This window comes from Erinaceus europaeus, chromosome 9 (genome assembly GCF_950295315.1).
Source record: "Erinaceus europaeus chromosome 9, mEriEur2.1, whole genome shotgun sequence".
NCBI lineage: Eukaryota > Metazoa > Chordata > Mammalia > Eulipotyphla > Erinaceidae > Erinaceus > Erinaceus europaeus.
Genome location: NC_080170.1, coordinates 68,841,688 through 68,855,592, shown reverse-complemented (window position 1 = coordinate 68,855,592; position 13,905 = coordinate 68,841,688). Strand labels below are relative to the sequence as shown.

General features: G+C 45.0%; 1 protein-coding gene and 1 long non-coding RNA gene across 3 annotated transcripts in view; one reads left to right on the top strand and one right to left on the bottom strand.

Annotated features, from left to right (window-relative positions):
* The window catches only part of LOC132540436 (uncharacterized), a 53,681-nt gene extending 50,798 nt beyond the window's left edge, over positions 1-2,883 (top strand). The window contains exon 20 of one of the 2 annotated variants that reach the window (XM_060198169.1): positions 2,559-2,883. The gene's annotated coding sequence lies outside the window, so the exon portion shown is untranslated. Of the gene's footprint in view, positions 1-506 lie in introns of both variants that reach the window. The other variant, XM_060198170.1, reaches the window with a different exon arrangement.
* The window catches only part of LOC132540437 (uncharacterized), a 269,980-nt gene that overhangs the window by 90,045 nt on the left and 166,030 nt on the right, over positions 1-13,905 (bottom strand). The window lies entirely within an intron of this gene.

Here is a 13,905-nt window from a genome sequence, read left to right as displayed (position 1 = left end):
AGACAGCACCAGCAATTAACCTGTTGCCCAGGGTTTAGAGATAGCCCTCATTGTTTTGCCAGAACTCTAGAAATGGATCTCACACAGATCTGGCTAGAGGGGGCCTTTATAGATGATCTTATTTGTAATTTATCTCAAGAGGACTCCATTAATAACATTATAAAGTCTCTTATAGGAAAAAGGAGTTGGGGATAGACAGATTACAGACTATTAGAGGGATTCCTAAGCCCCAAATCAAGGCCGAACAGCATAGTTTCCTTGGTCTCACAGGGTTCAGCCATTTCTGGACACCCAGTTATGGAGTCATGACCAGGCAATGAATCCCCACCTTGGGGGCCTCCTGAGTCAGAGGCTTTTACAGAGTTAAAGCAAACTCTCCTCAGTGGCCCTACCTTGGGAATTTGCAGCTTATTTATATGTTGCTGATAAGAATGGCCTAGCTGTAGGAATATATGTTCAGATATTAGGCTCTGAGAAGCATCCTGTTGCCTGTTTTTTTCAGACAGTTAGATGGTACTGTGCAAAGATGGCTAGCTGCCTGAGGGCTCTGGCAGCCACAGCACTCCTGACAGCAGAAACATCCAGAATCTCACTGGGCCAACAGCTTGAGGTTTTTCCTCCATTCTAGGTCTGTAGTTTGATAGATTCAGAGATATTTATGGATAACTGATACTTGCATAACTATTAGGCTATCTTCCTATGCCACCTTCCCTCCCCCCTCCGCTGTCATAGCTCTCTCTTAAAGTTTGTAATGGGTTAAACCTTGCTACTTTACTACCAGCTCCTCGGATTTTAGGACATAAGTGTACACATATAATTGCTCATACTTATGCCAGCAGGCAAGACTTAACTGTCAGACCCAGAACATATATGGTTCACAGATTGCAGTAGCTACATAGTCAGTGGTGAAAGGAAGGCTATGGTTTCCTCAACTGAACTTATACTCAGGTCCTCTTGGAACCTCAACCCAGAAGGCTGAGCTTATAGCATTAAATAGGGCACTTAGCCCAGGAGAGGACTGTTGCCTAAACATATATACTGACCCCGAACTATTCCTTTATGCTAGTCATACCTCCACAGCTATATGGAAAGAATTTAGAAGGCTGACAGGGAAATATTCTGATTAAATATGATGAGGAGATTTTAAAATTACTACATATAGTCCACTTACCCCAGAAAGTACCTATCACACACTGCTGGGGACACCATCAAAATGGTGTAAGTGTGGTCTGTAATGGAAATCACAGAGAAGGTTCAGAGACCAAGCAGGCAGCCACTAGGACTCTACCTTTGGCACTAGATTTAATTCCTAGCCTAAATCTAGATACTCAGCCTCAGTATTTCACAGAAAATGATGGTTGGGCTCAAGAAAATGGAGGAACCAGAGTTGCTGGATGGTGCTTGGTAAATGATCAATATTTTCTTCCCAAAGCTAATCAATTAGTGGAAGATAATCAAACACATGCATGATTTATTCCATTAGGGGGAAAAGTCATTCTTATGGCCTCTCAGCACTTGTTCACAGGCCCTGGACCAACTTCTCTTGGTCCGGCAAGTTTTCCAGGCATACCCCACTTTTTCTTATAGTACCTCTGGAGGCCTTAAACTTAATCTAGTAAAGCCAGTTCAGAGAAAGGGAGCAGATCCTGAGGTAGATTGTCAACTGGACTTTGTCCATATGTCTCCCTGAGGAGGGGGTACAAAGTTCTATTGGTATTAGTAGACACTTGCATGGAACAGGTCCAAGCTTTCCTAGCCTGGAAAGAGAGGGCAACTAAAGTTGCCACGGTTTTATTAAAAGATATTTTTCTTTTTTTTAATTTTTAAAATTTTTGAATTTTTAAAAAATTTTTATTTCCCTATCATTGCCCTTGTTTAACATTGTTACTTGTTATTGATGTCGTTTTTGTTGGATAGGACAGAGAGAAGTGGAGAGAGGAGGGGAAGACAGAGATGGGGAGAGAAAGACACTTGCAGACCGGCTTTACAGCTTGTGAAGCGACTCCCCTGCAGGTGGGGAGCTGGGGGCTAGAACCGGGATCCTTACGCTGGTCCTTGCGCTTTGCGCCATGTGAGCTTAACCCACTGTGCCACTGCTTGACTCCCTAAAAGAAATTGTTCTTAGTTCTGGATTTCCTGGGAGGTTACAGATGACAGTTGTCCATCATTACAGCCCAGGTCACTCAGGGAGTAGCCAAAGCCATAGGAATTAAATACTATTTACATATAGGGTGGCAGTGACAGTCATCAGGCAAAGTAGAAAGCAAGAATAGGACTTTAAAACCCCATCTGGCTAAGTTATGCCAGGAGACACAGGGTAAATGGCTTGCTTGACTACCTGTATCTCTTCTTAGGATTCATAATTTGCCTCACCTAAGGATGACTTGTAGCCCATTTGAGATGGTTTATGGTAGGGCATTCTTGAATATAGATTTGATAGTAGACCCTGAAACAGTAGCAATGACTAAACAGAGCTCCAGTGCCTCTTGCACAAATGGGGAAAAGTACCTCAAGAAGGGAAAGATCCTGGTTCTCTAATTGTTCATCTTGGCCAACAGGCTTTGATCAAGTTCTGGCCTAAAGGACATCCTTAAAAGGAAAAATATCGTTGAACTCCCAAGTGGCAAGATCCTTTCACAGTGATTCTTTCTACCTCCACTGCAGTGAATGTCCTGGGGATCGACAACTGGATCCACATCTCCAGAGTGAAGCTGCCTCCTATTTGCACACAAGCTGCTCCTGAGACATCAGCTAGGACAGTCTCCACTCAATGTCCTACAAATATGACTTAATACACTATAGAACCCCTGGAAGGACTTTTTTTTCTTTAAATAAGATAAGACAAAGACTATATGAGTACTGACACTGTATTGCCACTAGTGCTTTAAATCCTGGGTTGCTCCTCTATTCCCTTCTTTGCTTTACTGTGGGGATGTCTTCTAGCATTGATCTCTATTGATCTTGGTGATTAGTCTCACTTTTCACATCTGCTCTGTTGGGATGGGTCCCAGTGGCTGGGTATTTTGTTCTCGTGGGATTCTGAAGACCATGGGAAGCCATTCTCTGTATCTCAGACTATCTATGAGACACATTTATGCTAACTCTAGTCATGATCCCATGAAAAAAGGGACCCCTAAATCAGCCTCATAAGAGCTGCCATGCAGCTGGGAGCTTTAGTCTGAGATCCATACCTTTGGATGACTCCTTTGACAGACATTCTTAGTCAGCAGCCTGTGCACTATTAAGAGCAGTCTGCCCAATGGTTTCCAAAGTGAGACAATTTAATGAGAGAGTTAGGGTGGTTACCACCTTATGTTTGCAAGCATATTGTTGTGCTAAATGCATCAGATTGATTCACTACTGATTGGTGTAGCAGACCAGGCATTGGGCCAGCACCGAATGGAACGGAGAGCTGTGTGGAATGAACGTGGTCATGGTTACCACCTGGCTGGATGGACAGTGCACTCTAAGTTTTACCTGGGTCCAAGGTAGATGTAGAAGGGAGTTGCCACTTCCTCCTAATCTGGACACATTGTCTGTTGCTGTGCTAGGTCTGTCTTTCACTGGTATGGTCATCTAACCTTTTTCGTTGCACCTTCAATAGGAATACAAGATGAGGGTATGCATGGCTTCCAGCCAGCAGAAGCCATGAGTTGCATTGGAAGATGGAGCCCCAGTAGCCAGCCAGACCCAGCTGATCTGATTTGCACTCATTGTGATCAACACACTACTTACTAGGATTCAGACCCTGGACTCCACTGGACCCATTTACATGAAGGAGATATTTGGTGAGAGAAAAAAATACTCTGGTCTTGTTTCCTAGAATGCAAGTGTGATTACTGCTGTCGTCATGAGCTCCAGAGGTCACAGCACAGTACCGCGGACTCTAATGGTCCTTTGAATGATTGCTGAGGGAGAGACATAGGAGATACTGCTCAGATCACTTCCTCTCTCATCCAGACCCCTTTTGCCTTACTGGGGGATTAATGCCAGCACAGCCTGCATCAGCAGCCCCTCAAGTAGTACCAGCATCTGCTACACCACTTTGTTCCTCTCTCTTTCCAAATGCTTAACTTATTTCTCCCTTTTGTATTTTATAGTGGGTATATAATTTTAAGAAAAAGGGAGGGGGGGCATAAGGAATAGAATGTCTTGTTAGTAATATTTCTTAAGTTAGCATTTTATAATAGTGTTTATGGAATTCCCAGTTGTCACAGGTACAAGCCATGAGTGGTGATCAGGCAATTCCAGATACCTGAATGGCTATTGTTCTTCTTAATGTCTGTGTGGGCCTAGAATTTGTTGCACTTTGTCCATTAATACTGATCATACTCTTCTTCTGTTTCCGCCCTTGTTTTTTTAACCTCCTAGCCCATGCCACTCCCACCTTGTGGCCCTCATCTTCCAGATGATGTTTCATCATGTTGACTCCATTTTATCAGAATCCCAGACAATGCTTCAGCCTGTTACAAAGAATCACCTCTCTAGGACCTCACCCTGATAGGGTTGGGTTAGGGACAGAACAAGCATGTCTAGGAGTGTGGATCGACCAGGCGACGTGCCCCTAGCCAGCGTGAAGCAGTTACAGAAGCTCGAAACTCCCTCCTTCAGCACCCCAAAATAATTTAGGGTCCACACTCCTAGAGGGGGAGAATGTTGAGGGACAGCACAGATACATGAGATCCTGGAGAGCATAGACACTGTTTTCGCTGAGTTTGAACATGCAAAGGATTGGGATATGAGGACAATGCACAATTACATGACAGGGAACACAAGAAAGGTGCATTGCACTGCATGTAGTGGGAGGAGTTTCAGTAACGTTACCATACCTGTCTGCTGGTCTCAGCAGGCCCACAAGAAGCTGGCCCAAGTGTGACATATGTGGGGTGTAAGAGAAGAAGAACCTATGCAGGGAAAGGCCTTCTGTATGCATTCCAAGGCCCTTGGGAGAATCTGTCCCTGAGCTATATCTTTTGAATTTCAACTTTGCACAGATTCTACCTCAGAACTTAATAAAGGAGGATTTGTAATTCACATTCCATTCACGTGTTTCTTTGTAATGCTTTCGAACAAATTTTGCATCAGATCCATGGACAGGAACTTTCTCTCCCTTTTCCCCTTTTCAGGACCTACTATTTGAAATGGGGAGAAGTATGGACTGGACCCATTTCTTACCCCATTCCTCACCCAGACCTTGAGTGCAGCAAGCTGGGACAGTCAGTCACTGTCCACATTTGAGGGAGTCTTGATTCACTTTTCTTCTAACCCCTCTTTGGGTGCAGGAATTCAGAAAGACCAATGAGTAGGGACTGCTGGCTGCCCCATGCACCCGCCGTCTCCTCTCCCTGCCTTGGTCTCTGGCACTTTCATAGTCCTAGGAACTCACACGAGGTCAGTGCTCCTCATAGAGCCCACTGCCTCAATCACACAGTACTGAGCTCCCCACTGTATAGCCCCACCACAACTGTCCCCTTTCCAGGGAGTACCTCCCCTCCAAGTCTGAAATATAGAAGGTCAGCCATCCACACAATGGATGCCCCCAGCCCCTAGTTATGGAGAGAAAAGCTCCAAGGTTACTTCTCTCACATTTATTCTTTCCACCACATTGGGAAACCTCGTTTTAAGGTTAATTGCACCCATAGCAAGTAATATGGTTCCAGGCTTGAGACAAGCAGTTGGTGTGTGGACTTGTTCTCTTTCCCTCCAATGGGGTCAAGATAGCTCGGCGCTCAGAGCAGGTGCTGGTTGTTAATTCATCAGTCACATGGAGAGTGTGGTGTATTCGGGATCCCTTCCCTGCTAGTGCACATTACAGATCACTGTCACTGGGGCAGGTAGACAAGGACAAAGGGGACAGATAATTAGGATAGATGTCAGGAAAGGGAGGAAGAAGGGAGAGCAACTTCATGCTCAGAAATGCTGGTCACAGTGACTGCTTGCTGAAGAGCAGGATGACACAGAGTTTACATCACCATATGTCAAAGTCTGAGCAGAGCTTTGATCTCTGTCTCTGTCCTCTCTCTGTTTCTCTTCCTCACATTAAAGTAAAACCTATAAATATAACAAGAAGAATAAAGCTATTTACGTGTTGAGCTCTGCATTCAGTGCCCGGTATCCAGAAGACCTGAGACCTTCTTAAGGATTGCTTTGGGGAAATCAGCACAATTCTGCTCCCCAGAGTAGGCTCAGGAATGTTGGTCTAGCACTGTGGTTAGGGAAGGGATGAGATGCCAACTCAAGGGTTGTGTTTAATATGGGGCAGAAGATCTTGGGCCCCAGAACTCACCTTCTATCCTGCATCTCCATCTGGGATTGAACATGGCAGCCTCCGGGTTCTAGAAGATAATAACCTGCTCCTGCTCAGAAAGGGCCAGTATCTTGTCCGATATATCCACTGCACCTCTCTGCCCCCAACAATGCACGCACACACACACACACACACACACACACACGCACACGCACACGCACACACACACACACATGCACGTGCACCATGAGTGTGACTGCCCTAGAAGGGATCACAGTGTAACCTGGATTCATGCACCTCACACAGCTCTTGTGTTTCCTCAGGGTACCTCATGCCAAATAACTCAGGATATAAGAGCTGAGAATGGAGACAATGCCAATGCTGACAGAAAAGTTGCTCACTCTTAGAACTGTGCAGCCAAACCTCCCCAATGTTGGGACACATCTAGTGACCATCTTCTTCATTCAAAAGTCTCCATGGAAGTGAGCTGGATTGGCTCTTGTCTCTAGAATTTGGGTGGTGGGCTGCCAGAACTCTCAGTTCTGTTGATGCCAGTTACCAGTGGAGTGAGGTCACTTTCTCAAGACTCTAGTATTCAGGCCCCTTGCATCAGGCATGCTCAGAGCCTCTCTGTGGTGCTGACAACATAACTGCACACAAATAGACAACAAAGTCTCCCCCACTCTCTGGGAATGGAGCCAAGACCCAAATCTGGGGAAGAGTTGAGTTCAGACCATTCACTGCAGTTGTATCATAGGAAGTCATGGTGTCTCTATTACTCCACCACCCCTAACCTGCACAATATGTAACTTGCTAGAAACTGCTTCCTAAGGACCTCATCAGGTGTGTATGAGGTAATCCTACAGGTACCGTCTCTCAGTGGCCTGCAGGCTTTATACCTGGGGAGTAGAGGTTTACCACGTGTGGGAAAGGTGGGTGGTCAGGTTGATAACTCAGGGAGGAATAGGGTTCTGTAGTTGTTCCTTAGTTGTATCTTGTTTTGCCTGGAACTACTAGGCTACAATGATCATTTCCTCATTCTGAGGTCTGCAACCAAACCTTCATGCAGTCCTGGAGCCATCATAGTCACTTCCCCATTCTGATATTTCTCAGAGACTCCCAGTGCCCATTCTCCCTACAGGCCTCTGTGGATTCTGGTGGTGGTCTGATGCAGCTGTCCCTGTTTAGTGAGATGGAATAGATGAAGTCATCAGCCAGCTCCATGATGAATGTCCAGGAAAGGCTATTCAAAGAGAGTGGGTGCTGGGACAGGCACCATGGGCCCTCCATCCCCCCTATGCTCCTATGCCATGGTATACCTTAGGAATGAACACAGAGCATTGGGACATAGTAAAGATGGTCTCCTGCACTGCTGAGATGGAAGCAACCCACCCAAGGCCTGTCTGCAAGCTGCCTCCTGCCACTGTGGAGTGGTCTGCATTTCCCTTCAGTGTCTCCTTGCCTCCAAGTGCAGAGACCAGGTTGAGATTACACCTGGGTTATGATCCAACAATGGAGGACCCAGCCAGGACACCAAAGGAAATGGGCCTGGAAATGAAGGTGTGACTGGAAGATTCCTATGCTCACCTTGGAGCGGTGAGGATTTTTCCTGTATCACTTGCTTGTCAGCACAGGGACATGAGATCACTGAAGCTTTGATGTGGAACTTGAAGGATCATGCATCTCTCTCTGGCACCAGGGAAAAAGGCAGGTGTGTGCAGTGGGCCCTGATGTGTACAGTGTGCTGACCACTGAGTCTGAAGTTCCTGTTAGGATGCTGAAGGAAGACCTGGCAGAAGATCAGAATGTGCTGATGGACAAAGTTAGGAGAGCACAGGCAACTGTGGATTAAGATCCAGAATCATGTGACAGAACTGCTTAGGATGTGTATGAGACTGAATCCCAGGAAACAGGAAAAATTAGAAATAAATTCTCAACTGTCTGGAAATCCTCACAATAAACAATTTGTTCTCTTTCTGCTTCTTAAGGTTGTATGTTTAATTGGTCTTTTATTTTATGTACTGATTAGAGAACATGATGGAGAAAATGTAAACATGAAGGCTTTCTTTAAATTTTGTTTTATTTTACAAAATTACATGTCAGCAGGGGTTTAAATCCACACCATTCCCACCACCAGAGTTCTGAATCTTCAGTCTCCTCACCGCAAGCCACCACTGTTCCCCTAAGTTTGTAGATGTGGGCCAACCATCATCTTTACAGCTATATGTCTACATTTATATATAATCCCCCCTTCTTTTTCCTGATCCCATCCTCTCTTCCCCTCCACACCACTCATGGAAACATTACTCCCTCCATATGTTCCTCTCCTTTTCCTTCTCTCTCTGGGTGCTGATGGAGCTAGAACTCAGAGCCCTCTTATCTTCATCCTATCACTTCTCCCCCTGATGGGAGTATGGATCAAGGTAATTTTTTGGCTTCTGTAACTGCTTCTCCGCTGAACATGGGCATTGGTAGATTGATCCATACCCCCAGCCTGTTTCTGTCTTTCCCTAGTGGGCCAGAGCTCTGAAGATGGGAGGGTCCAGGACACCTTGGTGAGGTTGTCTGCCCAGAGAAGTCAGAATGGTGTCCTGTAATTTAGCGTTTGGATGATGGATGGCAAGACCTAAGTTGAAACAAATTGGTTAATGACCAGGAACCAAAAAGTAGGCTTAGAGCAGATGAGATTAGGGACCTTAAGGTAGAAGACAGCCAGGAAATCCATTTTAGGCATGTTTGTGGGGGCACATACCTATGGCAGTTTTGCTTGAGTTTGATAGCTAGCCTGAAGCTGGATAAGAATATTGTCTGAAAGGATGGTGTCAGAGTAGAGAAAAGGGTTAGTAAGTTGGATTAGGGAAGTGAGTAGCTCCTGTCCTTAAAAAAAATTCTGTGGGGAGTCGGGCTGTAGCGCAGCGGGTTAAGCGCAGGTGGCACAAAGCACAAGGACCAGCATAAGCATCCCGGTTCAAACCCCGGCTCCCCACCTGCAGGGGAGTCGCTTCACAGGCAGTGAAGCAGGTCTGCAGGTGTCTATCTTTCTCTCCTCCTCTCTGTCTTCCCCTTCTCTCTCCATTTCTCTCTGTCCTATCCAACAACAACAACAACAATAATAACTACAACAATAAAACAACAAGGGCAACAAAAGGGAATAAATAAATAAAAATAAATATTAAAAAAAATTCTGTGGGGGCCGGGCGGTAGCGCACCTGGTTGAGCGCACATGTTATAGTGCGCAAGGACCCAGATTCGAGACCCCGGTCCCCACTTGCAGGGGGAAAGTTTCACAAGTGGTGAAGCAGGGCTGCAGATGTCTCTCTCCCTCTCTGCCTCCTCCTTCCTTCTGTATTTCTGGCTGTCTCTGTCCAATAAGTAAATAAAAATAATTATTAAAAAAATTCTGTGTATACAATTAACTACCCCCAGTCATCTGACCCAGGGTCCATATATTATATATATTTAGGACCAGAACTTGTGTAACCTCTAAGTCGCTACTGGCTCACAGCTTATGGTCATAGATGGGAACCTTGCAGGCTGCACTTATTTCGGGACCAGTCTTTCTTGAGTGGCAGGGCAGGATGGGCTATCCCTATCATTGCTGTTTTATGGTGAGGACAAGGTCCTGGGAGGACCCACAAAATGACATTCCTGATGGAAGTGACCAGTGGTGGTGGAGAGAGGGATCCATTAGAAGTCTAGGCCCATCTTGTGTGTGGAATTCCCTAACTAGGGCCCCAGATGATGAGGTAGTGTGATACTGACCAAAAGGGTCATTGTTAAGTGGGCCACTCTCTTGCACTTATGCAACTTTTGTAGTCCTTTCTTTATTTGATCATCTTAGACTTTCTCTCTGTTGTTTCCACATTGAGAATAATTTGTTGAACCCAACCAGAATTAGATTTTGGGATCTGTCTTCTTTGGGCCTTTCTGCCTGGCCACCCAGATAATTTGGTCTAAGTCCAGTCAATTAGAGAATTTATAATGCACTCTTTAGGCACCTCAACCATCATCGAGCACTTTGACTTGGAGTTATATAGTTACCCCTTGCTTATGATACATGTAGACCTCTACCCAGTAGCCTAAACCCTAGCCTAATCTGGTATCTGTTAGTTAAATGATGTGCCATCTAGCATGGATATAGGTAGACCCATGTGGTTAGGAAAGATCTCACCAAATTTGAAGAGTTGTGAGGTTGACTTCTCAGGCTTGGTATCTCTGGCTACAGTCCCCACATAAGTAGCTTTATTCTTCTTGTTATAGTTATATGTTTCATTTTAATGGGAGGAGGAGAAACAGAGACACAGAGACCACAGCTCTGCTCAAACTTGGATTTATGGTGGTGTGGAGGATTAAGCCTGGGATTTTGGAGCCTCAGGCATGAAAGGTGTGTATTTTTTTTTCTTGTTGCATAACCATTATGCTATCTTCCCTATTATATTATTTGTATCTTTTTTTTCCCCCTTGACATAAGGGTTATCTCTGGACTGGGTGCCTGCACTACAAATCACTGTTCTTGGTGACCATCATTTCCTTTTTTGAAAAAAAAATAATAGAAATTGAGAGGAAATGTGGCAATAGAGAGGGAGAGAGAGAAACGCAGCTTTGCTCCATTGCTCATGCTTGTCTGTTAGCAATCTGGGCACTTGTAAATGGTGACTTGTGTGATGTACTAGGTATGCTGTCTCTCATCTCCCATGAGGACTTTTAGAAAAGAAGAATCCATATCCAGTGTGGAAAGTGGACAGTACTCCGAAACAGAGAAAGCAAGGGAACATGACACTCCTCACTGTGCCAGGGACACAGATTCAGAGACCCTGGAGAGCAGGCAACTAACAGTGCAGAGAGAGGGGTCCCCCTCTTGCAGGCATGCAGCTTTACCACTGTCTCTGAGGGATGACCTTGCAGCTTTCCTGCTGTGTGGGCTATTACTGGCGCCTTGTCCTCCCTGCCCCCAGGCAACCCCAGGTCCCCTCCTCCTTTTGGAAACTTGAAAGCAGAATTAGACTAGTGCCTGTCACCCCTTGGAAGAACTCCTTCCTACCTTTAAGTGGGTTTCTTAGTACCTTCCCTCTGATACCAGCTGGATGCTTCCTATACAGCTAAGTCTCTCCTATTTTATATAAGAGGCATTTTATTATTCTGGACGATGGAGAGTGGGTTACACCAGCAAAAGACAGAGCAATGGCACAGCACCTCTGATGGAGTTACAACCTCAGGCAGGAAAGCACTACATTCTGAAGTTGAGCTATCTCACCTGCCCTGCTCCAGCCCTTGAAATGTAGGAAACCTTTAGGGGGATAAAGGTTGCTGTCAGCTGGCTTTCTATCAGAGAAAAAGGATTGACTGAGGGCTCAATGGGAGAGAGCATTTGCAGGGAAGGGCTACAAAGAAGGCCTTGAGCTCATCGTTGCCATCTGTGGACATGCAGTAGAATGTGCATTTAAGACATTTTTTAAATTTATTTATAAAAAGGAAACACTAACAAAAACCATAGGACAAGAGGGGTACAACTCCACACAATTCCCACCACCAGAACTCTGTGTACCCACCCCTCCCCTGATAGCTTCCCTATTCTTTATCCCTCTGGGAATATGGACCCAGGGTGATTATGGGGTGCAGAAGGAGGAAGGACTGGCTTCTGTAATTGCTTCCCTGCTGAATATGGGTATTGACAGCCTGTCTCTTTTCCTAGTGAGGTGGGGCTCTGGGGAAGTGGGGCTTAAAGATAATTATCTTTATTTATTTATTGCATAGAGACAGCCAGAAATTCAGAGAAAATGGGGATATAGAGAGGGAGAGAGACAGGCATCTGCAGCATTGCTTCACCACTTGTGAAATTTCCCCACTACAGGTGGAGACCGGAGGCTTGAACCTAGATACTTGTGCATTGTAGCCTGCGCTCAAGTGGTGCGCCATCATGTGGCCCCTAGGAGAATGCAGTTAAGGAGGAGTATTCATCTCATCCAATGTGATCAGACATTACTAAACAGTACATTGCAGCAGGAAGGTGGCTTGTGATGGAGACCAAGATGAGCCTGTGGGACTTCACAGGTGCCATCTCTGATCCTTCTGTGCCTGAGTTCTATAGATGTTTATCTCTATCTTATTTGCTCAGTGCATAAATAACTTTTGAAACAAAGGTATGGGGTAGGCCAGTGGTACACCAGGTTGAGTACACACAGAACCCAGGTTCAAGCCCCTGCTCCCCAGTGCTGCAGGTGTCTCCTTTTCTGTCTCTCTTTCCCCCTCACAATTTCTCTCTGTCTTATCTAATACTAAAATGAAAGAAAAGACAGAAAGAAAATAAGGCATGTGGGCAGGGCACAATGGTTATGTAAGAATACTTTCATGCCCGAGGGTCAAAATCCAGCATGGGCATATGCCAGAGATAAGCATTTTTCTGGTTAGTAAATAAAAAATAAAGTACTATGTGCACTTAAACAAGTATGCCACCGCCCAGCCTCCCAAATAAATATAATAAAAGAAAAAGTGTATTGGAAATGGAGAGCATCCAGAAAGGGAGAAAGCAAAAGATCATGTAACCTGTCACTTTTCTAGGGGCTCCAGATTCAGGAGTTCCTGAGCTGGCATCTAACAATGCACAGATGTGGGTCTCCTCTCTCTGGCAGTGTTCCCACCATCTGGGATATAAAGTTACACTTGGTGACAAAGACCATACCTGAAACCTGGAATACACATGGTGAAAAACAATATGACTTCATTTTCAGAATTCAATGAGCAACTGAAACATTTCTAAAATGGCCTAGTTCTTCCGATTTTTGTATTTTCAGGGGTCTGAAACCTGGGGTGTGCTAGCAGCTGGGCCCTTTGAGATAGCACAATGGCTATGCAAAAAAAAAAAAAAAAAAAAAACACTTTCATGATGTTAAGTAGTTAAGGCTAACAGGTATTAAAGAAGTACTGATTGTTTTGGTGGAAGTTAAGGGTTTCCAAATCTATCTTACAAGAAATAAAATGCTGCCAGTAACCAGCTAGGTGGAAAACCACCACTCAGGAAGGACCTAAGAACGAATTGTAAGATGGCAGAACTCCCGGTCTTGCCAAGAACAACCAGTGTGTCACACATCTGCCACACTGGAAAGAATCAGGCCCTAAATGTCACCTGGCTTACTGAGGAGGAAAAGCATACCTGTCAATTACTGCAGTTGGAACAGGCCCAGAAAGGACAGAGAGGTGGCTAAAGGTGACTCCAGCTTCATTACACTGTGGTCATAATAAATTAAAGGGAGTCGGATAGTAGCGCAGCGGGTTAAGCGCACATGATTCAAAGTGCAAGGACCAGCATAAGGATGCTTGTTTGAGACCCCAGCTCCCCACCCACAAGGGAGTTGCTTCACAGGCGGTGAAGCATGTCTGCAGGTGTCTATCTTTACCCCTCTCTGTCTTCCCCTCGTCTCTCCATTTCTCTCTGTCCTAACCAACAACAACAACATCAATAATAACCACAACAATAAAACAACAAAGACAACAAAAGGGAATAAATATAAAAATAAAAATAAATAAAAATAAAATAGGATTGCAGTTTGTCCCCCTGCCACCCCACATGGGTTTTTTTGTATGCATTATGGGTAAGCACAAGCCCAGACTACTAATAATTTTATACGCCCTTGTCAGTCTTTGATATAATCTCAAGCTCC